The sequence below is a fragment of the Ambystoma mexicanum genome, chromosome 4q, assembly GCF_040938575.1.
Source record: "Ambystoma mexicanum isolate Mex_15411 chromosome 4q, UKY_AmexF1_1, whole genome shotgun sequence".
Lineage (NCBI taxonomy): Eukaryota > Metazoa > Chordata > Amphibia > Caudata > Ambystomatidae > Ambystoma > Ambystoma mexicanum.
This window is the reverse complement of record NC_090928.1, coordinates 215,855,070-215,881,688: the sequence shown is the minus strand read 5'-3', so window position 1 is coordinate 215,881,688 and position 26,619 is coordinate 215,855,070. Positions and strand designations below refer to the sequence as shown.

Sequence of the window (26,619 nt, the reverse complement as noted above, 5' to 3'; positions counted from 1 at the left end):
GCATTATCCATCCCTACAGAATTCAGTGATGTAAATAATGTTGTACTGCATTATTATGATTGAGATTTAGAGAGGAATTCCCAGCCCTAACGATTATGATTTCTCTTTGACCATAGGAGAGGAGCAGAAGAGTAATCGGGTAGGATGGAAAGGCAAGGGGGCTATGCCATGCAGAGTAGCAGAGGGAATACAAGTTGTTTAAAGTTGCATCTGTTAGACATTTGCAGGAGTTAAGCAGCGAGAAAAAAAAAAGAAGAGGAAAGTACCTAATAACACTGGGACTTATACTTTCCAGAGGGCCCTGATTGGAGGACTGAACTGAGGCTAGGGACTACAGAGCCTCTAAGGCTCTGGGATATGCAGTTCAATCTCATGTTTTGTTTATTTTTGTTTTTTAAGCAAGTTGGGCATACTTTGATTTTAAAAAAAGGAAAACAGTATTAAAGTAAAGTTTTGAATTGCTGTTGAGCAGTGATTAAAGAAGAAAAAGCATAATAAACTTTAATGTGATATAGTATGAAAATAAATTCAAACTTTACACAAAGAAAAATAACAATTATACATCAATAACAATTATACATCAATAACAATAAAAGGAATAAACAAATAATCAGATAATTTAAAATTGAATGAACAATTAATAATGAATCGAATGTCAATTTAAGAAACAAGAATAAATGCACAATATTATCATCTTTACCTTGGTATGCTGAGCAAACTTATACATATTAAGCGATAGTATACATATTTACATATCTACTTGCATCAAAATCATGAGTTGGGCAGATATTTGTGGTATGCCAATAACCAATCCCACAATGACATGCGTTTAATTCGCCTTACGGAGCGCAAATAATTCAAATCAACCGACCCAGCTTTAATTCAATTTTTTGCCATATGTTATAAAGGGCTATAAACAAATGCATATTGCAGGTATTTGTGCAATAAAGCCAAAATGACATTTCACTGATGGTTTGAAGATTGTGAACAAACTCAGCAAGATATAAAGTTATTGTGCTAGTTAATGACTGGCATTACGTAAGGAGATGTTTGGCTGTCTCCAAGCATTCAGGTAATTTACAGAGGCGACAAATTCGCTCAGGAACAGGCATATTTTCCCTGGCTCCCAAATTCCTCAGAGTGGGTAGTGCCAATCTGAATAGAATGATAAAACGTCTGAGCCTTTTCGTCGGACAGAGGTTCAACTATGGTATGGGCTTCATGTAGGTGTAGAATCTGTATTTGATGAATTGGTGGCTCTTTAGAGTACTCAGATGCGCAAAGTTCTCAAGCTAATCCCAAAGTTCCACCCTTTTCCCAAGGGCGTTTTGGACTTCCTTCAGTATACGCTGCCCCTCTATATATCCAACCTATGTCGGTAAGAAATGTTGACATTAATTTGAATAGGGGTCAGGTGGAATGTTTAACCACTTCCTGGTGTATCACAGACAGTAGAGGATTAAAGCAGCCACTAATCATCTTGAGAAAGAATCCGGCTCTCTTTTTGAGGACAATTGCTTTTAGTGATGGGAGACCCATTTCAAGTCTGATCAAAGCCATAGGCACTCCTGGGGACAATCCCAATATCCTGCGCCAAAATTTGCCCTCCAATACTTGGAGCCAAGCTAGATCAAAAGAGAGAAGAGCCTCCAGACCGTAAGTGATCATGGGTACGAACACTTGGATGAAGAGGTTCCGTGTCCCCAGAGCGTATAGCCTCCCTGCTTGTTCCAGAATGCAGAAATCAGTGCAGTAACTTGTGCTGCCCTGATTTTGCGTCCCTGTCTGCAGTAACGGTAATCGCCATTGGGCTCAATTTCAATTCCGAGATAGCGATAGGAGGGTGCATAGGGGATATTGGTTTTACCCACCATTACGTTAACTCGGGATGCTCTTTTTCCCTGTGAATCTAAGAACTTTGGTCTTGTCTAAGTTGATAGTTAGACCATTAATGCTAGCATATTCCCATAAGGTGGTAGCGGAGCGCCGGAGCCCACTGATGGTGTTATTAAATACTACCAAGTCATCGGCGTATGCTAGTACAGTACAAGGCGCCTCACCAATTTTCGGGGGACAGTTATCAATTACAACCAGAACACATCCCTGTTTTACCCCTCTATTTAGAAACACCTTTTTGGTCATGTTACCTTCTTGGTTTAGTCTAAAGCGAGCCGTGGTGTTTTGGTGCAAAAGTCTCAGATAGTACAAAAGGCCTCCCGGACATCCCAATGATTCAAGTTTCAGCCACAGTCTATCCCTAGATATAGAATCAAAGGCAGCCTTGAAATCTATGTATAGGGCATATAGAGGAGGAGGCCCCTTAGTAAGTGCCCGTGTGCTTAATATGTCCATCACCATACGATTATGTGATGTAGAGAAGTCCTGCCGAAATCCACACTGAAATCTACTGAGTATATTAGTCTCATCAACCCGTTTCTGTATTTCGCTTAACAATAATGAAGCGAATTGTTTACTTGTAATATCCAGCATGGAGAGAAGCCTATAGGTCTTTGGATCGGCAGGGTTACCCTTTTTAAAAATAGGAATAAGAATGGCTGTTTGCCAGGATTGAGGGATTCTCCCCTGCACTAAGATCTTTTTGAAAAGTATGGAGTGTAACTCCGGCCAAAATTCGGGATAGTTCATAATTACCACGTTACCCAGTCCATTGGGACCAGGAGCTCTTGAGAACTTGAGTTTTTATTTTATTCATAATAATCCCTGGGGATACTTCAAAAGGTGGAAAAAAGGGAACCGTGTGCAGAGATGAATTATGCAACTTGGTCACCCCTATATTGCGACCTTCTAAGAATTTTATCCAAGTCTCCTCACTAATAGGGTTGCCTAGTTGGACTTTACCCTTCTTCCTAGTCTCATTCAATATGGACCAGAAACTACGGGAGTCCCTAGAGCAGATAGCCTGCACTAGCCTTTGGTAGGTGCAGTTTCTCTCCATACTTTTTATGTGTTTTGCACTAGTTCTAAAGCAATTTTTAGCTTTTCTGACTCTCTCACTGTGGAGAGCTGCTGGTAAGTTCAAGGTCTTAATGCTACGGATTTCAGCTCTCAGCCCTCTCTTGGCATCTCTAATTCCTTTGTTGTAAGGGCGACTAACACCCTCAGTTCTAATCATGTGGCCCATTTTGGTCACCGCATGTTTTTCCGAGAATGCCAGAATCCACTCTTCAATGGCATTAATGGTCGTGGTGCTAAAATCTAGGGAGCCTACAGAGGTGGTGTAGTTGAGGGCTTCCGTGGCTGATTGAATATTTTTTTCCGACCATATAATTCTAGACCCTGCACTATTGATGTTAATAGTACCAATATTCAATTTAGGAATGATATGACTAGGTAATTGAAGAAAACATTGGAGCATCGAGTGGTCACTCCAGTTGTTGTTGATCACTTTCATATCAGTAACTTTCGATTGCATTTCGGGACACATGAATATATAATCCAAGGTAATGGAAGCTGTGCCATTTGTCCAGGTATGTTTCCCTGGCCTATCACCAGGCATACGGCCATTGATCATCTCAAGATCCCAATGAGCGAACAATTGTAACCAGCCCAGCCCCTCTGCCTCTCTTTTCACGTGGATCATTAGGCATGTTGAATTAAGCTTCAAGTTAGATGATGTGTAGCCCTCTCCTGTCATGTGGCAGTTGAAGTCCCCCATGACCACCACTGCCACATTACCAGGTTTCAATGTCCAAGATGCCATAAGGTTCTGCAGTGCTTCTTGTAACTGTTCTACCATGACTGTTCCTGGTGGATTATAAAGGTTAACAAGGAGGAACCTAAGAAAGCAACTTTCCTCTTCATATTCAACCTCTACTGCCATAAGGTAGTCCTCGAACTCACAATGCACCCTGCGGGAGACTAAAGTATTTACCACCCCGATGAGTAAACCACCAAAGGGGCGGCCCCTTATACCCCGTTTTGCAAAAGATTGATATACCACAAATCCGTCCCAAAGCAGAGGGCCCATTGCCCAGGTCTCTTGGAGACAAATACAACTATGTTTAGACAAAAGGTCAACATAACTCTCTGCAGTTCCAAAGAAGGGAAAAGGATCAATGGTTGTGTAAAACCCCCGGTAGGGATTCCATCAGCCATTTTAGAACTTGTTGAACTTCAGCGAGTTCAAGATTTTTTACTTCCTCTGGCTTGGGACAGATGGGCAAGAGTTCTGGAGCTGTAATAATAGCAAGGCCGGTGTTAGGATCAATTTCATTCGGATCCACATCGATGGTGACATCAACAGTCCTAAGTTCCTTTTTATATTTCCTGATCAGCCGCGCTGTAGACAGAAAGGTACAATGTAGGGCAGAGACATTGGGGTTGGGTCCTATCAAAGGCTCAACAAACAGCAAATCGTCTTATTTCAATACTCGCAATCGTGGAATAGAGTAAAATCTGACTAGTAACTCTGATCGCGCTAGCCAAGTATTTTTGCCGCTCTGATATAAGTTCTTTATGAAGCAGATGCGATTTTCATTATGTCTTTAGAGTCGTACCCCAATTCCGGAAGCACAGGTAATGATTGATTGCTCTCATGTGCAGTCGCTGCTGGTTGCTCAGAACATGCTGATGAACTGAGTTTTAAGTCTGGAGCGAAGTCTTTCAAAAGATCCTCATCAGAGACCGGATTGATTGCTTTTTCTTCGGGCACAAGCCAGCCAGAGAGGGGGCCTTTAATCATTGGCTCCCGTGCAGCTGATCTAGCTAGTCTCTTTTTGGCTTTTTTTGAACGTATATCCAGCCCCATCTGTGGCACGACAGTAGGCGGTAGGGCACTTGTTTTGGATTTGTTGTTTTTGAGCGCCTTCCTCGCCAATCTACGTTGCTTCCGTGAGAAGATGATGTAATGGCTTTGTGCCATCTCACGTTCACGAGCGTTCTCCTGGATAACTTCATGGCTATCAGCGCTGTTAACGGGTTCTGATGGAACAGCTACAGCTTCTTCCATATTATCCAGATCAGTGCTTTCTTCCACATTGTGCAAAGCGTCAGATAGTTTAACCTCTGCCTCGTCCCGGAGGTGATCTTTCTGTTCTAATGCCAAGGTAAGAATGTTAGTATTGGTCAAAATGCGGCCTGACATTTGCAGTAAGATCTTAAGCGTAAATAAAGAGCGGCAACTGATGATTGGAGCTCAGCAACCTCGGTTAAACAGGGGTGTTGGTAGTCCAAGTCATCGTCCTGAGGGTCTGGTGCATCCTCCATTGATGCCATTGCTAAGTTAGGTGAGGCAGACAATCGTTCACTGCTTCTAATAGTATTATGTTGACCAGGTGGAGTGCTCATGTTGCTAAATCTGTGGGGTAAAGAGCCACTAGCTATCGTCAGTGGCAGTTGTGATGACATCGCTCTCTGAATATTTAAACACATATCTAAGAGCGAATTGTTGTCAATATCATCAAAATTGGTGGTATTCAATGAAATACTGCTGCTAGGGCCAGGAACTGCAATTTCCTCAATGGTAGTGGAGTTTATATCTGGAGGTGGATTTACTGGAAAAAATTCAGTAATAGCACCATGATCCACCGGCTTGGCATACTTCGCATTCTTCTTGGGTTTAGCAACCTTCGTATGAATCTCCATGGTCTCCTTAACGGGTAAGGTCTTCGTTTTCCGCAGATTGTAGTTTGAACGGCAGGACCTTTTCCCCTGCTGCATATCAGTCAAAGATGTGTAATAAGGTCAACCGGGATCGTCTATTCAATAACAAAAGCACTCTCCATTTCTGTGTTAGATAGCAAGTATGAAGGTGGACAGAAGAAGGTTGCTCACTTCAACACTAAAGAAAAGTAGAGGGATGGGCCGCTGTCCTCAAAAGCTGACCAAATAGTTCCTCTCACCTAGAGACCAAAGGATTGATAAGGGAACAAAAAATGCCAAAGTGCCCAGGATCAAAGGCCTAAGCCCGCAGTCTCCTGGGTATTTTGCCTGAAGATCAGTTTGACTGTAACAGATGGACCAAGCTACCTTGTATTTGCTCAAGCGCTACAGCCAGGAACCATAATACTAGTATAGAGACCCAAACTCCTCCCAATTGTCCCACAGCTAAAGGAGGTTGTACACAGCGAAGGGTCAGTAACAAATAGGAGCTCTTAGCAAGTGTGTGAAATCATCAGACTTGACAATGTGCATGTACAACGTTTATAACGTTAATAATGCACCAAAAACACAGACCAAAAAGCCACAGTGTACTCAGGGTAAATATGGGGAGAAAGAGCTGAGGAAGTGATAAACAGCCCCAGGGAGATCGCTCCACGCTCTCCACTAACCTCCCAGGCGGTGTCTGCGGAAAACGGTCACAATGCCGCAAAAGGGCCGAGCTTCAATATTGTCAGCCGGTGCCGCGTAATGCCATGCAACGCACAAGTCGGTCCCGCTATCGCGGGCACAGTCACCCCCAAGACTGGTCCTTCACCACATCAGCCTCCCCGTGGGCGTCCCAGAATACAGGGGGACGCGCTGGATTGAAGCGGCCGCCGGCTTGCAGAGCAGAATCAGGGCCGCGTACAATCAGCCGTATGGCCCGTTTGTCCATTGGCCCGTCAGAGGAAGGGACCCTGCGGCATAAGGACGCTAAGTGTCAAGCCGCACCTCAATGCACTGCAATTCGATGCAATGCGTTGTACAAGGCCGCCTCCGTCACGAAAAAGCATAATGCTCGCCTCCGTGTCTTTAATAGAATCAAGACTTCCTGCGCTTAATGCATGGGCAATCTTCATTGTCTGCATACTAGGGTTCCATTAAAACATTTCAAATGATCAAATGCTTGGTGGAATGTGGATTGAGAATTATCATATTCTTGCCAGAGTAGTGGATTAGGAAATCCAGCTTCAAATTGGGGATTATGGCTAGCACATAGTTTAATGAATGGTGGCCCAGACAATCTACAATTGCAACTGCAATTATTGTATTTGGACCAGACCAATTGCAAACATGTTTAGCTTATTACCACCATTGAAATAGCTCACTGGTCCATGCCTGATTTACTCCTCACTAAAAATGTCAGATTATTAAAAACCCTCTTGTTCCGACAAATATTGGAAATTTATCATGTGAATAGACTGGATTTTACTAATTGCACTTTGTGTCCTGTTTATTCTCCAGCATTTATCAAATATCTTTCTGTAAATTGATATTCTGTTTTCAAGCTTTTCATTAATAAATTGCCTGCATTTTTGTTTACTGTGTATCATATTTTGATGGCATTGTCCTTTTTGGATTTTATTTTTTTTAGCTTGCCTCTGCTTTAGTGGAACTAGGATTGTGCTTTCAAAAAACGAACTATAAGTAAAATGTGGAAATTCAGGATAGGAATGCCCGCAAATGGAATAGGTAAAGCTATGGACAATAAGATGATCCCAGCTTTTCGGAATGTAGCCTTCAAAAAAGGACTGAGGTAATTACAGGCAGGATTTGAGATTCTGAGTGCAAGTCTGGTTAAAGAGAATGTGGCTCTTTACCGCACCACTATGGAGTACATCTGGAAGCTGGAAAAAAGTGTCCTAGCTTGAGTACATTGAGGTGACTTTGTGCGCACTGTGACTTTCTAAATGTTGGCTACAGCCTGACTACCTACTGATTAACAATTTTAAAGCTTAAGAAATTATTTTGGGCCCAAAGAGCTATGAGGGCTATGTCTAGGAAAGGCGGTAAATAGCCAGATTGGCTAGGTCTAGAGGTAGGGAGAGTGGCAAGGAGCAAGCTATGCCAGGAATATTTTATTCTGATAGTCTGAAAGTTTGAGGCCATATATATCCTGCATCTTTGACAGAAGGGCAAGGTTATTATTGTCGATGGTCTGTACTACCATGAACGGGAGAGTAGAAATATTTGGAAGTAACAGAGTAGAATCTGTAGCTACATGGAATGCTTATTCCGCAAGACTGATGGGTAAAAGAAAAGTTTTTAGCCACTAGTAAGATATTTTATATGTTCTGAATGAATTGATAACTTTTATTTTTGTGATATTTTATAGTTCTCAAACGTTTTTTTTCATTGTAATTTACATATTTATTGTGCTGTGTGTGTATTCTGGGTTTTCATTGCCTAATAAATATGGTTTGATTGAGGAGCTATGTGATTTTATTGTTGACGATAATTTGTAAAGCCAGATAATTAACACCACTGGTCTAGGTGCACCGCTTATTATCACTTAAAGCTAACATGTACAATCTAGCAAAACATGGTCAACACATTGAACACACAACAAATGCCAGAATTAAACATGACACCAAATACTTCATAGAAAACAGAGCTAAAAAATGTTATGCATCTGTTCTTCTTCCAGAATGTATGCATTTGCTTACACGAATTTTGGATGTTTGGGGCATGATCATAAATAGTTGTCATTCTGTAGATTGCCTTATTGTTATTTATCATTCATTTAATGTGTACAATATATACAAAAAATAGATACTTATTCATGTCTTTGTAGCGTTTACAATTCTTATAGATTTTATTTTGCTATAAAATATTTTTGTTGGATAGATGGTTGAACTGCATGTATTGTTAAATGCAATCTGCTGAAAGGAATGTCTGTTGGAACCACCCGCTATTCTCAGGTTACCTGCATTCATGTTAACTATGCTACTGTCGTCGAATAATGGTGATGTGTCATTTGTGGCTGATATAAACAGTGTGTGGCCTTAGATTATTTGGTACAGCAAATGCCCAAGAATGTTTTCCTTTGTTTTTCCTTTGAACTGGAAGAGAAATGTTGACACACAAGCCCAAGTTTTGACATTCGATTTCAGAAGGTGTGCTAGAACCTGATTTACATAAAGTACCCCATGAATGTATCTAAGGCTCTGCGTGTAGCCATACAATGGGAATTTGATGGAATGTTTTTTCCCCGGCTGTAGTTGGGGTAGAAAAACTAAGTTAAGATTTAAGGATGTTGCACATAAGTCAGGCTGCCGAGTTGAGCAAAATGTCGTCAGGCTGCAATGGTGCAGCTTAATTTTTATAATTTAACAAAGGTTTTCTGTGGTAGGCCAAGATGCGCTGGAGTTTGAAGGAGTCAACACATCTATTTCATCCACCACAACATATATTTTAACCATTGAGACCAAGACAGTCTTATGTGGCATTTTAATGGGCTATTAGGTCTTCTGAAGTTGGTAAAAATATATTTTGGGCAGATTTGAAATAGATCAATATGAAAGGATATAGATCAGGTATTGGGAAATGGCTTTCAAGGTGTGTGTCAGCATATCACACCATTAACAGAAGCATGCTTGAATATACAAATGAATTTCAAGTATAACACTATTGGCTGTTGAATTATTCAATTTTATGGTTCAGATTTGCAAACATTTGAACTAGAGCAATGAGAAGATGCCTATGAATATCTTTGAATGGCACATGCTACCTTATACCTGATTCACAAATCTTAAAACTGGAGCTAATGTAAGTGAATTACACGCATTTGCTCAGGGGCATCTGTGAGATGCTCCAGATTTGCTCCAGTTTTGTGAATTGCGTATAATGGACAAGTTGCAGCTTCTGATTTGCTCCAGTGCAACTCTTTATGAATTGGGTGTACCTATTGCTTTTAATCAAAGGATTGTGTACAACAAATGTACCTTAAAACATATTTTATGTTTTACAATAACGAGCATTATGTAATCAAGCAAAACATTCTGTTGGGTAATATTTTAATCATTTCTTGGAGCATGACAACTGAGTAATTGTATATTTAAAGCATAGGTTTTGCAACTTTCCCTTGTGTGGGTTTACCTAGAACTATAATATAATTTGTATAATGAAACCAGCACTACCACAAGGTGATGCCAAATGTAGTTGCCCATTTTCAATATGTTTCGAAGATTAGATACCATCTCTAACAAAGGCGTATTTAAAGAGATTTGAAGCCCCTGGGAGTATGCAGTGAAAATATTCAATGATTAAAAAAAGGTATAAGTCAATGCATTTGAATTAATCGTTCGAAGCAGCGTTTCTCAAAATTCTAAATCTAGTAATGCACTTTGTACAGTGTAATGATGGTGGATTTTTATTAAGTCTGAGAGATACAGCAGTTATAGGTGCCTCACTGAGCCTTCATACATTTTCACGAGGCAGTCGTAAATATTGCCTCGTATCCGAAATATGTTATGAGGAAATACATTTGTGAATATATTTTCAATAACATCAGGAAGCAGGTAAAGCAATAGCAGAATCTGCCAAATACATCACGTCTGAAGTATGAGATAGTCTTCCTGGATCTGTGATGGTGATGGAAGGAGGGAGGAATGAGCCTGGTTTTCCATCCTGTGCGTATAGGGACTGAGAAGCCAGGGTCTGGAGTCCAGCATCCATTTCACGACACACTAATTTCTCATCCTCCTACCTTGTTACCACTCTTCAGTAGTCTTCTCCACTAATCACTTTTCATTTCTTATCTATTGATTGAGGATTGGAATGCTAGGAGTAACAATGAAGAGCGAGTTGGATGACTGATGAGTGAGTTGGAGATGTGAGGGAGAGAAATTTGCATGTCCATTTGAGGACATCCTGATTTCTCCTCCTTACACCACCTTCTTAGTCCCCAGTCCACCTCCACCATTACCTGTCTGAATTTGTATTCCTTATTTCTCCTCACACCTTCAGTCCTTCTCTTCACAGGTTAGCATAAAAAGATAAAGAAGCACTACAAAACTCAAGGCACCCAGCACTACAAGGCTCAAAACAAGCTGATTTCTGAAAGTATTGTGAACATTGAAAATAAACTCCATTCTGTTGCACATGGATGTCAGAGAAGTTAGGTGGAGATGTGAAGGAGAGGAATGATTATCTCCTAAAATATACCCTGGTGGATATCCATTTGAGTATATGCACTTTTCTCATTCTTTTCATGCCAATCATCCTCCATACTCACCACCACCTATTCCGTTCACCTACCCAGGCATCCTCCTCACCCATCATACCATTTACATGAAGACACTAGAGCAGGGCGTACAAATTGCACTCACCACCGGCCACTGGCTAGTGAAATGTGTCTCTTTGTGAGTAAGAAATGATGTGCTGTATGGATTCCTAGAATTGAGGTGGCTGGCGATTGACTTTAGCTGGCTAGTAGCTTGCAACTTGAACGTTTGCCCCCTGCCCTAGAGAAATGCTACAAAGCTCAAGGCTTCCCACACTTTAAGGCAAAACACAGGTCGATCTCTGAAAGTATTGTGAAGAATATTCAAGCACAATGCCATTGGTGTATTTGTTTTTTTTTTTATAAATGCTGCATACAATGGCAAGAACACAGTGCATTGCACAGTTTAACTACATAAAAAAAGAGTGAAGATGACTGACAATTAGATGTTAAGAGGATAACTGTTATCAAGTCCTCCTTTCTTCCACTAAGATCTTTCTCATAACTCAGTCATCCTTACCATGCCTCAGTTATCTTCCTCACACAACAGTTTTCATTCTTCCTAAAATCTCCCTGCTCACTCTCTGCTCACTCTTTGGGAATAGGAATGAAAACTGATGAGGGAGAATGATGACTGAGAGAAGGAAGTATTAGAAGGAGAAACGGGTGTCCTAAAATGTATCCCGTATTAGGCTGCGGTTGTGTACACCATTCTCTTTTTTGCTCTTTTTCTTCCTCCTCCTCCCTAATTCCCTTCCATGGTTCCTGTCTACAGCAGTCATAGCTCCCAGTCACCGTTTGTCTGGTAGCAGATGTTGATATTGGTACAAAAGTACCTGGTCTCTCCTCTACCTATTGTTCACTAGTGTTCCTTACCTGGCAATATGGTGCTTTGTTAAAACCGCTGCAAATCCTTCCCTTTAGAGCAGAAACCTATTTTCCACATCCTCTAGCCTCATACTTTTGTCGAAAGACACCAATCAAAGCAAAATCCTCTTAAAGGTTATCAAGCACTGCATCAACCCCCTCGTAGATCACGCGATGGGGCACTGTAGAGAAAAATGAAATGCGATCAATGTTTCTTCACTGGAAAAATCATCAAGATTAGACAACATATTTACAATAGCAAACCCTCATTGTACATACCACCTATCTCTTCTTGTTACATACTGAGCTTTATCAACTTCAAGTCATCTAAAATTCAAAGAACTGGTCGCCGTTCGCATCTCCAACCGAGCCACCTCAAACAGCAATAGAACAAACATATCCTTCCCACATCCCTGGTTTAAAACCATCTTGGAGAAGCCCTCATTCCTTTACTCCTCATCGCCTCACTTTCTCGAGTTTTTTCTCAGACATATGTGAAAAAGCCACGTCAGACCTCTACTAACTAAAACTCAATTGACAACAGAGAAAGCTACAGGCTACTCACACAAATCCTTCCATGGTAAACCAGAAATAGGCCATTGATAGCCTATAGAGCTGCACAAACTAATTTCAAGAAACAACCTCCCCCAGGAATATCAATCGGCCTCCCATCCAAGATGCAGAGCTGGAAAATCCACCATTATGGTCATCATTATTCTCCAATTCCTGGATACCGGTGATCCATGTCAACTAGAACTACTCTATTGCTTTGCCGTCTTTGATGGAATCAACAAAGGTATCCTTCTCAACATACCAGCCACAGGCTTGGGTTTCAAATATTCAGTTCTACTCTGGTTCACCTCATCTCTCTTTCAGATCGTAACTTTTCCAGATGGGCTCTTGAAGATTGGAGCGCTGCCGTCACCTTGGCATTCCCAACTTATCCAAATTATGAGCCAGACTCTTCAGTTAACATTTGGGGCTCCCAATGGAAGCTCTCTCCTGTCTAGACTTCAAAATACCTCGATTTTCTGATGACCTACAACTACAATATCTCTATCACCCACATCAACAATATTTTGTGCCTCAAAAACTCACTTGATGTCATTCAGGCATGAATGTCAAGCACCTGCTTGAAACTCATTCCGTCCAAAACTGAATGTATCCTTTTTGCCAATCTTGCTAATCTATCACACATCCAGACATGGCTAACAGAAATTAAATTAAATGAATTGTCGCCCCACTCTCATACCTTACGCAACATGTTTTGCCTTTACCATCCACTGAATCCTTTTACTCAGGGCTTGTGTCGCCAAGAAAACCAAACCTGACACTATCCCTTCACAAAATCAACCACTTCAAGGACACTTCAAGAATGTATCTTGTTCGCAATCCAATGCCTCCACTTCAAATTAATCACCTCCGTTCTCCTTTCATGCTGGCTGTAAAAAATCAAAATATGAGGAGGCCTATTCACCACTCAAAGCCAAGTCTTCCTTAGACTGGAATAAAAAACTGCAAGAAAGCAAAGGTTTTTCACTCTGTGCACCCAGAATCATCTGCAAAAACCTATCAAACCGCCTCAGACGAGCGCCTTCCTTCCCACGCTTCAAGAAATGAATTAAAACTCTACTCTTCTGACAAAAGCTTACCTTGCCTTAAGCACGCTAACTCGTGCCATTAGTCTATTATTCCCTGATCCCCTTTTCTGTACAGTACTTCCTTGCTCCTGAGCCAGGTTTGCGTAATGTAGAACTATTATATACATACACCAGTTACGCTAATTCAGTTATTGCTACTTCTCATGCTTTTGAGCAGTTGGCTGGTTCAAAAGAGTGGTTAAGGCGTTCAATTGGGTCTAAGTGAAAGGAGAAACTTGAGAAGCAAAGCTGGTGACTTCTAATTTTAAGTTGTCTACTGCAGTAGAGAAAAGTGATTTCCCACAACCATACCGGTCTCTGAAAAAGTCTACAGTTATAAAGTTAGATGTGATGGTGACTAATGACTATTGATGCACTTCACACTTCTATGGCGGGGAAGCATCAGAAACACTTTGTTAATGTGTTTTACATTTGCACACCATTGAATGTATAATACAAGCACTGGCCAGAACTCTTCAGCTCAGCACCACACTGCAAGCCTCATTGACGAGGGTAGGAAATTGTGTTAAATAACCAAACAAAATGGTTTTCTGTTTACTATCATGCTGTGCAGACATGTCACATATGGTATTGCAAAGAAACTCTAAGCGGACAAATTGTGCCTCTTTTTTTGTGCAAGTCCAGACCTGGCAGGTACAAACCCCCCGTTAGCGAATGCAAATTGTGGGACTGGCGGTGTGCGTGGGAAGTTTCAATAGCGACTGCCATTCATTACCTCCGATGTACATATGTTCAGAGCACAGAAAACATGCGGAGGTTACTGCATACCAGCAGTGAAATGTGCAAACAGGCTCCAAACCTGACAATTTACTGCATTGGAGTGGTGAAGGCTCGTATTTTCTCCAGTCATCATCAGATCCAGTTTTGAATGTAAGCCATTCATCAGCTTGCAGAATGGTTGCTTTTTTCTTTTGAAGATTCTGTATCCCCTTAATTGAGGGTATACCAATAATATTAAGGCACAAGACTAACTTCATTGCACTCTTTCCATCAATAACCACCTAAACCAACCAAAATAAAGGTAGGCATCAAACTGTCAGCACACCTGGTGACTAATTTAAGGCTGGGATTTAACATGGTTACCACCACTTTGTTTGTACAGTTCACGCTTTCTTCATGAGACACTGAGATGTTGGTCTTGGCTCATGGGGATAACGTCAATACCACATTTATTTATTTCAAGTCAAATATTTCTTAATTAAAATTACAGGGAAAGCAATGCATTTTTGGCACAAAAACGCGTGCATAATTTTCCATTGATAAGAGCGGAGGACATGGGTCCGTTAGAACGGGGTGAGAGGATGTGACTTGAAAATCAGATGTTGCTGGGGGAGGTGGAAACCTAAACCAGGGACGAGGACAGGACAGAATGACATAGGAACGGCATGGTGGAAAAAGTGCTGGATTAAGAATGGAGAGGTGTTGGAAAATGGCTGTAGGTTTGTCTATGAAGGGTAGGGAGTGCTAGGAAATCAAAGTTCTTCAGAAAGGAGAGCTTTGAGTTTGAATTTAAATAGTGGTAGAGTTGAAGTAATAGGGAGAGGAAGAGCATTCCACTATCGGGAAGCGAGAAGAGAGCGAGCAGAAATGAGAGGGAGCACAGGGGCCTCGAGTGGTGGCACGGAGGTAAGCTAAGGATGACTTTAACGAGCAAAGAGGAGAATAGGGAGTGAGATTAGCAGATAGGTAGGGTGGGGCGAGTCCATGGATAGTTTTGAAGATGAGAAAACTATACTTGGCTCTTTGTTTCATGGATATCCAGCCAATCTGGTGAAGGGGAGAGAGGTAAAGCGAGAAAGGTTGAAAAGGGTGCAGATCACAAATTTTAGGACTTTGTCCAGAGGTGAAAAAGCATAGTTGGGAAGGCCATAGAGGAGACTTGTAGTCTGATCTAGAAAGGATTAGCTGTTTAGCAGTATTGCAAGGAAGAAGTTGATGGATTTCTCTGATATTGAGGAGGGTAAAGTCTGGCTGCCATGGCAGATTTGGAGATGAAAAGCAAGATGTTGTTTGATTAAGTGGAAGAGGACACCAAGGTTATAAGCAGAAGCATAGTAAGGAAGGTAGTCGGGAGAGGAAGAGAACGCCTGTTTGGCTGGAAAGTAGAATACTTCAATCTTAGTTATACATAGTACTTTGTACTTTTAATACATTGTCATTTTATGTAAGGTTAAGTTTAGATGGTTAGAGTTTGCATCCCAGACAAATATGTCTCTTAATGTAAAGGCTGCAGTGAAACTATTGAAGGTGGGAAGTAGAGAACTTCAGTCTTAGTGGAGGTGAGCATGAGAAAGTTAGACGCCATCCAATACTGGATGCCAGAGAGACGGTTTGATATCGAATAAGGAGTGAAAGGAGAAGATCTGAGTGTTGTCAGCAAAGAGTTGCTGGGAGCACCCGTAAGAAGAAATCCGGGCACCAAGAGCTGAAGTATAGAGAGAAAAGACAAGTGGACCAAGGACAGACCCTTTGGGAACTCCCAACATAAGGGGGGGGAGGGGTGAGTGGGGAGGTAAAGCTGTTGCAGGACACCTGAAAGTGTCTGGGGGCAAGGTATGAAGCAAACCAAGCAAGGGCCTTATCTCTGATGCCAAGGAGAGAGAATGTAGAGCGAGGGCCAGAAGAATCAACCATATCGAAGGCAGCAGAGAGGCCCAGAAGAATAAGAATAGATGAAACATTTGCATACTAAGAGAAAGATGCTGACATTGAGGAGAGCTGTCTCGGTAGAATGCAGAGATCGGAAGTCAGATTGATGCACTCAATTTCTGCGACCCTCTTCAATCTCAGCGAGTGGACTGAATACTACCCGCTCTAGGATTTTGGAATAGTGTAGTAGAAGAGAGACGGGGCCAAAGTTGGCAGAATAGTTAGGCTCTAGACAAGGTTCCTTAAGGAGAGGGATGCCAAAAGCTGTTTTAGAGGATTACCTCAACCAGGCGATACTGGTTGTTTCTCTGAAGCCATTACTGGGTCCACGACTCTGGCAGAATCCAAACAAGTAAATACGCATGTACAAGTGGGTTTATTTTTGTCCTTAGAATAGTAGCCGATACTGCCTTTATATTCTGTAAGTGGCGTTTGTCTGCTGCAAAGCAATCGGTGGGCAGTAGTTTACAGACGTGTGAGAGCCCCTCTATTCTAATTATGTGGGCAATAATGTTCTGCTAGCACAGTGAATAGGTAGATAGTTGGCAAGGAGCCCACACAGTGGTGTGTGCTATTCTCCCGATGAAAGAAGCTGGATCTCTGGATTATTCAATCTGCAGTGAACAGCATCCGGTTTGGACATAATACCTGATGGCATATTTTTAGAATTGCCAATGTCTTTAGAAATCTCCAATGTAGGAACAAAACACGCGTTGGCAAAATGGCATTACTTGATTACATTGTATTGCCTTGCACAAGCACCACTTTATGGGCTCCCTTCCTTATGGCCCACATATACAAGTACCATGTGGCAAAGGCTGCAGTTGCCTGGCAGAGAAGGTTTCAGCTTTAAAACAGATGATATTAATGCCACTGGTGCAACTGCATAGACACCATGCTAAGGATGGCAATGTTAGTAGTAGCACTGGAAAAGCGGGCACCACCTAGTTCTCAAATTATAAAGTTAATGATGGTAATGAGACAAATATTTGGAATGGAATGCTCGCCATTGACGCAGACCGTAGAAACTAAATCTGTAAAACCTTTATCCAATGGGTAGGATCCACTGGTTCTGTCCGTACCTTTGCAAATAGTGCTGCTTTTTACAAAAAGAATAATCTAAACAAGTTCGGTGCTTTTCTTTAGTCACAAAGCAAAATCTGGCTAAATACATATTAGTGTTTTGTAAAATACACATTTTAATGAAGAGACGAAATTGGAGAAAACATGAGTTTCCAATGCATTTCCAAAACGGCACCTTTGATACGCCCCATGCAGCCCAACTCTGCCCTCATTTTTACCTTCCTAACCACTTGAAAAACCTATCAGTCACACTGACTACTGTTACATATCTTGCTTTTATTTTAAAAGAATTTGAATTTGTGAAGTAGAATTACATTGAAATGTGGAACAATATGATGCTTTTGTTGTTTCCCCCAACTAGCATGATTGAAATGTGAAACGGAGAAGAGCACTGCCTCAGAGACCAGAAATGTCCACGTTCATTTTCAGGATCCACTTTCTGCTTAGTAATTTCATATTCTAGTGTCACCATACTCAAGACTATCATTCAAGGTCCCTGAAACCTGTATATGTAGTTGTATTTTCATCACCAAAAGCATGTAGATGGTATAACATTAAAATGTCGACTGTTTTGAATTAATGTTTTTCTCATTAAAATACATTTTGCAACTTGTTTTTTCTTTAAACAGGGATGTTGCTTACCATGTCCATTACAACTCCACCACGCAGCATGGTTATAGGATTCTAAAATATACATGTATATGTCTGTAAATACTTAAAATTATTATATAATGTTTCATTGTAAATTGTGCATAAATATTTGCTGGGCTGAGGACATTCCTTTTGAAATGTATGGTAAACCTATTTTACCACCAAATATTTCGATTTTAAAATAACTGGTAGCCTGATTTAAAAAAAAAAAAAAGGAAAGCATTTGTTTAATTCTATTCGAGTGAATGATTGCATTTTGGGCATTGATAATAACTGGTCTGTTTCAATTACAAAACAGCCTCTTAGATCAGTTTGACATAACATTTCTAGACCGTCAAGTTGGTCAGACTTGAATAAAATGAACCCTGTTTGCTTTCTGATTCTCTTGCAGAACATGCTAATTTGAATGATGTTAGTGTAACTAGCCATTCCATCTTCTTTCTAAAAGTAAATGTATGAATCACACTGTTGTCGGTGCACTTCACAAGTGCACTCTGGCCCCCTGTGTTGAAATGCAGACTTAAAGGTGCTGAAAATAGCTGTTCATGAAAAGACCTATACTGGAGGCAAACACAAACTGTACTGATATCCTAAAATTGTGAGGGTTGGCTACTGTGCCTGGCAGTTTATTTTGCAAATGTTCTCCTTATGTGCGGAAATCCAAAAGATCTGTACTGCCTTAAAACCTGAGTGATGTGGAATTTTAACGTGTTTTTCTATTTACGATCCACTGTACAAGCACAAGGGAACCTGATTAGATGGGTTTTCTCGTGAAAAGCCTTCTGATTTCTAACTTTCTGAGAGCATCTCCCTTTTGTGCGCTGACCTATGCTTACTGGAAAGCCACCTTTAAATTTCCTTTTTTTTAAAAAAAAAGAAAAATATATTTAAATGAAAGAAATGTCTTTTGCCGTTTAGTGCACCCAAGAAAACCAATATACACGTGCAAATATTTCCCTTCTGTATTTGTCCTAACTCACAGGCTGAGAAGTAGCTGAGATGGTGCAGAAGAAAACCTAGGTCGCTACAAGATTTGATCATTTCTGACCTCTGTTCAATTCCTACCCTGTTAAGAACCAATGTGTGCGTTATATTGTTTTAGAAGTCATCTGACAGTTTGAGGCAGTTCTTGAGGGAACAGTGCACTAACTAAATGGACTACAGAGCACTGCTTAGCTAAATTGAAATCTGCTCTAGAACTGGAAACAAAAAGTCTGCAAAGGAGATTCCACATTAGACAGCTCTACATAGATTTTGAAAAATAACTTGCGTTTGAACCCCTGGCACTCTGCCGTACCCCTAATTTAAAATGTAACTTTGTCTTCAGATGAGAGCTTTACCTTCACAGCAATGAACATTCCTTAAAAGTATCGAGTTGGTGTCTGAGTTTGTGCTGGCATGAAACACTGAGTTAAAAACATCTTAGTAGACAGACCGCACATATTGCTGAACTTCCTCTCACTGTTGAAACACATCTAAAAAACACCTACATTGATCAATGCAAGATGGTGGACGTGTGCTTGTAAGAAGGCTTTAAAACAGTTAAAAGGAGGACGATTTCTCATAGCCAGAATCTTGTCTTTAAGATGTAAACAAGCCAGCAACTCACTTTTTGTTGAGGCCACTAAGTATAAAGACCATCTTCAGAGTCAGGCAGAAGAGCTTGCAAAAGATGCACAATTTCAAGTAACAGATCTACGTGTTAGCAAAGATTTAGGTTAACAATCTACTTCACCGGTGACAAAGTTAGTTGTATAGATTGTGGAGGAAATATTCTAAGTGAAAAGTTACTCCCAGAGGGGACACAGTAGTTAGTGAGCCTTCTCAATCATCTTGCATCAAGAACTAAGCTCTCAATGTCCTCATGCCCAGAATCCCTGCAATTCTTTGTGGAGTTCAGGGATAAAACCTGGAGATTCATTTATAAGAAACAGGAGTACAGGTTTGTGTATGGAAGGCCACTATTTAAAAAAAAGAAATCGTTAAAACCCTGCCGAGACTGAGAATCGAGCTGCCCACAACCACTAAGTAGATCAGATTGTTGGATACGTGAAGGAGGCGGCTTCCCTTGGGCATAGTAGGATTTTAGGCAGTAAGGGGGATGCACCATATTACTTGCCTTTTTTTCTGTTAACCGATGGATGCCCTCATGACAGCCTGAAGTGTTTTATGTAATTCTCTTGAACTCTCTTTTTTCCAACCTGAAAACAAATCCTGAAGCCTACCCCCCTCCTTGTGCATTCCTGCCTTTGTTTGATGTTGGTAATGGATGGAGCCAATGCAAAGACTCAATACATAGTTTAAAAAGCTAATGCTTGTTAAATACATTTACTTATGTTTCAGCAGTTTCAAGCTGCAAGAACCTAGTACTGAACTCTTTGCCATTCTATCGTGCTTGTTTTTTTCACCATGATCAAGGTTTTCTGCAACAGAATCCTTTGAACTAGCTCTTTACTATTGATAAATAAGAATGAATAAATGGCTACGTAGTTGGTGGTAGTGCCAATCATAATGCCAAACCTGGAACCAAAAGAAACATCCAACACAAGATAACCGTTCTGGATAGAGCAAACTGGGCCACACGAGTAGGCAAATAGCCTTCACAGTGTGAAGAATGACTGCTACATAAGGCAAACATTGATATGGTCTTTTGATAAAGGAGAAAACGGAGATAATCAAGACAGCTGTGCCCTAGACTCATACAAACCTCTGTAGTAGATCCCCTACTGTCTGCTGCAATCAGATGTATAAAGGAAACTAAATCTCAAACAGCTAGTCTGATAATGAGCCTTGAAAAAGAACATAGCTGGTCACTTAGTTTGTGCATCATAATCTGTGATGATGTTGAGTTAAGGAATTATGCTACTTTACTACGACAGAGCATGTGTCTGGATTGACTTGAATATATAGCTCCACACGGAATGGAGAGTAAAGCATGCCCTCCTGTCGAATTGGAATCTCAAACCACTTAGAAGCAAACCAGGTTCTCGCATTCAGAAGAAAGCGGAAGCCAATGCACCTTGTGTGTTATTTCAGACATAAATATATATATATATTTACTGGACTACAAGGTTGAATTGTAAACATGTCCCTGCTTGATTCAGGTTTTCTTTTTACTGTACCAGGCATGTCACACCTACCTCATTGCGATAGTATGCTGGAGGATTTATTCCTAACCTCGAGGGACGATGAGGCTGTCCCAGGTTAAATTAAGCCACCACACATCAAGGACAGAGGTGGCAGAAGCAATGGTAGATACGTCTAACACTCTAAGCATTCTTTGGAAAGGGGAAGCTTAGGAAATTGGCCAGAACCTGCTCATTACTGCTTTGTTACCAAACCTTTTATCACGCATTACTATACTTGAATTTCTCCTATGGGAATCAAATGCCCCAATGGGCAGTGTATGTTATTTCAAACATATATTTTAATGGACTACAAGGTTGAATTGTAAACATGTACCTGCTTGATTCGGGTTTTCTTTTTACTGTACCAGGCATGTCACACCTACCTAATTGAGAAAGTATGCTGGAGGATTTCCTCCTAACCTCGAAGGATGAGGCTGTCCCAGGTTTGATTAAGTAACCCACCACACATCAAGGACAAAGGTGGCGGAAGCAAAGGTTGATACGTCTAGCGCCCTAAGCATCCTGTGGAAAGGGGAAGCTTAATAAATTGACCAGGACCTGCTCATCATTGCTGCTCTTTGTTGCCAAACCTTTTATCATGGAACACTATACTTGGATTTCTCCTCTGGGAATCAAATGCCTGGGTGTCTTATGAATACTAGGCTCAGGTCACTTAAAGCTGCTAAGGCAGCATTTCTTAAAGCAGGACTATACAGTTATATAGTCAACAGTCCACTTTGTAGAAAGAAGTAAAACAGTTATGAAAGCAAAATTGGTGCAGTGTGTTTATATATATATATATATATATATATAGTTTTTATTTTAAAGGAGGCATTTCAACTGAGGCTGAAAGGGATATTCAAGATATAATGTGAATGCAAAAATGTAGTTGTCATGCGTGTTCTATTGCTCTGTTCGGTGTCATGTGACATTTACAAGCTATGTCCCTATAGACATATCTGATGTTTCTGTAATGTGTGTGGTAGTGTCCATACGCATACTCTTACTCATTCTCTGTTGGCAGCCAATTTATACCAATGAAAACCCCATTAGATACATCTGCTTTTCAGGATGTACTATTACTGCACAACATTGATTGAGCGGTCCCGCCTACCATTTCTCCTTTTTTTTAATGTAGTAAATCTGTTCAGTATTACCACTTCAACACCTGCCATCAGCCCCTCAGCACACATCTCGTTCTTGGCAGTCACTAAAACAGGAAGCAGGCGAGAGGTGCCACCAGCCACAAATGTGATTTACCCCACCGTTTCCTTGAAATGAAAACTTGTTTTTGAAATCTTTGGACCTCACTTAACGTCAAAAACGGCAGGGTGCCCTTGCACTCATTGAGGTCCGTAGCCCATGAAACAATGTTCAAATAAGTACAAAAACATAATTGGTACATTTCGTTTTTATCAAAAGGTTTTAAATAAATGATAGCTACGTTTCCCCGTTCAAATACTCTTTTTGCCATTCAATGTAGTTTCACCTTTTCCATTGAACCTTAAAGATTTGATATATTTTCGGATGAAAATTGCACATTTAGCGTTTTGTAAATGAAATATGGAGTGCACTTTTCTGCTGCATGGTTGTGTACCCATCAACAGGAGAAAGAGCTTCTAGCTCTCATGCAGCTCTAGGCTACATTCCGTTTTCTTCCTCAGTCCATAAGAACCAATTAATAAAGCGTAAGTGCAGTCCATAGTTCTTACATATGTACATACATTATTATAGAGTCACTAAACGGCATAAGAGGTCTGTTTCTGTCCTTCTAGCAAAATATGTTGTATTGTTCAAAAGGGTAATTGTTTTCCAGTCAGACATATGGTTATAGTATTAAAAGTTGGAAGGTGAATAGATATGTGAGCGCTAACCGCTGCATATCCCCTTCACCCATCCCCAAAAGAGGAACGCATTTCAATTTAAGACGTCCTGATTGTGTGATGAGTAGTAGGGAAGTGACACATTTGGTAAGTAAATTATACACTTCCACATAGACCCTTGTGATTGCACTACCTAATAGATTTTGATCAGTAGTTTGTGAAAGCAGTCTTTCGGTATGCGGCTTTCCTGCTTCTTATTGAGAGCCAAGTTATCAACCTATTGACTGCATTATCAATTAGGTGTCATGGCCCACTAGATGTTCCTGGCAATATGCTGGATTTTCCCGGGTGCCAATTAACATCCTCTTTTAAATGCTTCACTGCTATAAATTATCCCTGGTTTAGTGATACAAACATTTGACATCTTTTGTTGTAGCATGTGCAAGTATCTTGTCTGACACCACCATGTACTAGTATGAAGCATGCAAAGGGGTTGAATTTTTATTATACTAGTGCCCACAAATGCTTCAAATCGAGTCTACAGAAGAAATTCTTCACAATGAATGCTGTCAACATTTCTACAGAAGCTTCAAGATACTGCATCAATACCATTGAAGATGTACAAGGAGCTGTACAGCTGCACACAGAATACACCGGTCATCACTTGAATAACAATGCCCTGTTAACAGTTGGTGTAAAGATGAGTCTATTGTGTATGGTGACACCAATGCTATTTATTTCTACTTGAGCATTTTACTTGTAGAGCGTGTATTTTATTTTTGACTAAATGTTTATTTGGACAATTACGAAAGTCACCTTATTTACTACACCAAAATACTTTGTAGACCATAAACAGACATATTTCGTACATTTGGCTCTGTTTATTTTGTAGTTTTGTAGAGTGCTAAACTGTGGTGCAACCACTTCAAACTGCAGGCAGAGGAACCGTGTTTGCATTGAGTCTCATTACAGAAAGGTCATTTTCCAGGATGATTAGAAATCGGATTATCAACATGCGCATATATCAAAAACTAAGGGGAGGGTATGGAGAGTGGGAAACGGGTGAAGGACTAGAAGTGTTAGATGGCTGATAATAGCAACCAGGCTGTGAGGTTAAAGCACTGTCTTTTGACGGGCATGTCAGTTCTAATTTCCAGGCGGAGGTTCCACAATGTAGAGTAGTAGACTAGTTGCTGTAGTGGTGATTTCTCTAAAACCTCAGAGAGATTAGACTATCCATCGATGCCATTCTCTGATTTCTGGAAGGGGCCGGTATCTTTATTTAAGGGATATGAGATAGGAGGGATCACTGTTGGACAGGCTCTTCTGATAATGCAATGTGATTATTTGCCGAACCCGAAAGCCATGTTGGAGCTTTCAAGGCAGGTGTGATACTCCAAAATGAAACTGGCAGGCATTTTATTCTGCAATTGGAGCTGTCTGAAATCTGAGTCCTATGTCAATGGAGTTGCAGACGTCCAAAGCTGAAACTCGCTACTACTTGATCCACATCAGTTTTCTGGGGGCAACGTTGAGACTGGGAATGTTTCCCTCATCAGGAATTTGGAAAGGCATCTTTTGCGCTGTGAAGTTGACGGATAAAAGTCAGACTCACATGGAGCAGAATTTGGAGGATTCTGGCAGTGAAAAAAGAAGAGGGTAATTGGGGAGGCTAGCCAGTTGGAAGGGAGGGAGTTTGGAGTCGGAGGGTGGCAAGGGTAGGGGGGTGTGCGCAAAGCGAATGATTTCCATTTTAGCAGGGTTCAGTCAAAGGGGTATTATCAATGTTCCATTCTTGAACCTTTTGTAGGAAAACATGAATCTGACCTCCACCCTGGTCTTTGAATGCAGCCTGTAAGAAGACTTGAGTCATCACATAAATCTTAAAGTGGGTTATAAAGGAGTTGATCGGGTTTACTAAAGAGCTGATGCACAGTCAAGGGGATAAAATGCAATCCTGGGGGATGCTGCATGATGTCTCAAAGGAGGGGGAAGCAAAGTCACCAATTGTTACATTTCCAGAATGCTCCTAAAGGTAGTTGATGGTCCTGTTAAGAGAAGCACCTGCCTGTCCAGTGATAGTGTGAAGTCTGTTGATGGGTGTGCCCTGGTATACAGTGTCAAAATCTGAAGAAAAGCCGAGGAGGATCAGGATGAGGGCAACCGGGGAGTACATGTTGAGTGCTTCAAGGACATTCTTCTGTACAATTAAAGCATTGGAAACCGGATTGGTTCTCATGTAGCAGACTATTCTTTTCACAGTGCAATATCAACTATGTAGTGGTGATTTTCTCTGTTTTTTTTTGCCAGGGGTAGATTGTTGGTGGTCGGGCGACAATTAGTCCTGACAGTGGGTCTATGGTTGTGTTTTTTTCAGAAGAGTTGTGATGGTTGCCGCATTGTGCTTGGTAGGGATTAATCCACTGGCAAATTATGAGTTGCAAAGTTCAGTGACAGGCACGTGACTTTTCTTTAACGATGACGGGAGCAACTATTTGATTTTGATGTCTTTATCGCAGAAGTTGAACCTTGCCGACTGAAATGCATCTTGGTGCAGATCTTAACAAGAGATAATGCGGAGAGTGCAACATGGCAGCCAGAGAGGAGAGTTAGCGGAATTGATACACTTTAAAGCCTTTTTGCAGACTGTCAAGTAGGTAATACACAATGTTAAATGGTAATGGATTCCATAAATAGGGTCCCATCACTAAGATTCTATGATCTCCACTTATCTAATATCTAGCTTTAGGAATAATAAGCCAGAAGCTATTTTGTGAGCGAGGGTGTCCTAGAAGACTTATTAGGGTAAATACAGAGCATTAGATTAGTGAAGTGTGGAATAAAGCATTGTTGCCTCCACCACTGCACATTTTGATTTAGGTAGTGTTTGAGAATCCATGCTCGCGCATCAATTCCAGTTCATGGCAAAAACTGAGGCACCTTTATTCCTTTATTATTTATGCTTGTAAGTCAAGGAAAAACATCGTCCTGCGCTAACAGGGCTCCACCTGACTGACCTGCCCTCCAAACCCTGAACCTTTATAGAGCGCTTGTCACCTGACTATGCAACAGTGTAGAAATCTATTGATGGGACTTCCGGCATACTTAGCCCACCTCCCGCCAAAACAGTCAACCCTTTCATGCCCTGTAAGTCCGTTTTCAATATCTTCTCCTTATAATGTAATATGATGAAGCCTGTTCGGCCAATCTCAGTCTAGGGCCTTTGGACCTCCACCCTATGACTACTAGTCACTTATGAACGGTATCCTTATCCGCACTGGTTTATACCACTCCAATCTTGAGTGCACTGGCCCTTGTCCTTCGCCCAGTTCCCCCAGCCAGACAGCGGAATGTATTACAGTTTATACTGCCATGCATGAATGTGTCCACAGTCAAAACAAAACACAGAAGGGGGTTGGGAGGGCGTTAAGTCTGCTGCAAGAAAGACATTCTAAGTAGAGTTTGCGATGCATGACATCAAAGGGGCGTGGACACTTTTACTTCAGTTTGTTCAAAAAATACACCTGGAAAAGAAATGTTCATCACCATCCCCTTCATTCAAATATGTATTCGATTTGTTTGCGCTATACCACAGTAGGTAGTGACAAGCCCAACAAAGTTGCTACATGGCCAACCTGCCTGTTATTGCTAATGTTGACTTCTCAGTTAACCCCTAAATTTTTAATATACTCAGAAAAAGTCATAGGCAGACTAAATAGGACCGGTGTAGGAGGGTCGCGCACCAGACCTTTTTGACAACGGTTTATACTATAGCAGAATGACGTATCTTTTGACGGGGTTCAACTGCAGGCTATTGTAATCCATCCAAAAACTCACTTCATTCGAATATTTAGTAAGCTGGAGAACATTTT

At 41.0% G+C, this 26,619-nt stretch overlaps 1 protein-coding gene across 1 annotated transcript in view; it reads left to right on the top strand.

Moving 5' to 3' along the window:
* The window catches only part of SCAF8 (SR-related CTD associated factor 8), a 2,093,867-nt gene that overhangs the window by 1,457,507 nt on the left and 609,741 nt on the right, over window positions 1–26,619 (top strand). The gene's annotated exons all lie outside the window — the stretch shown is intronic.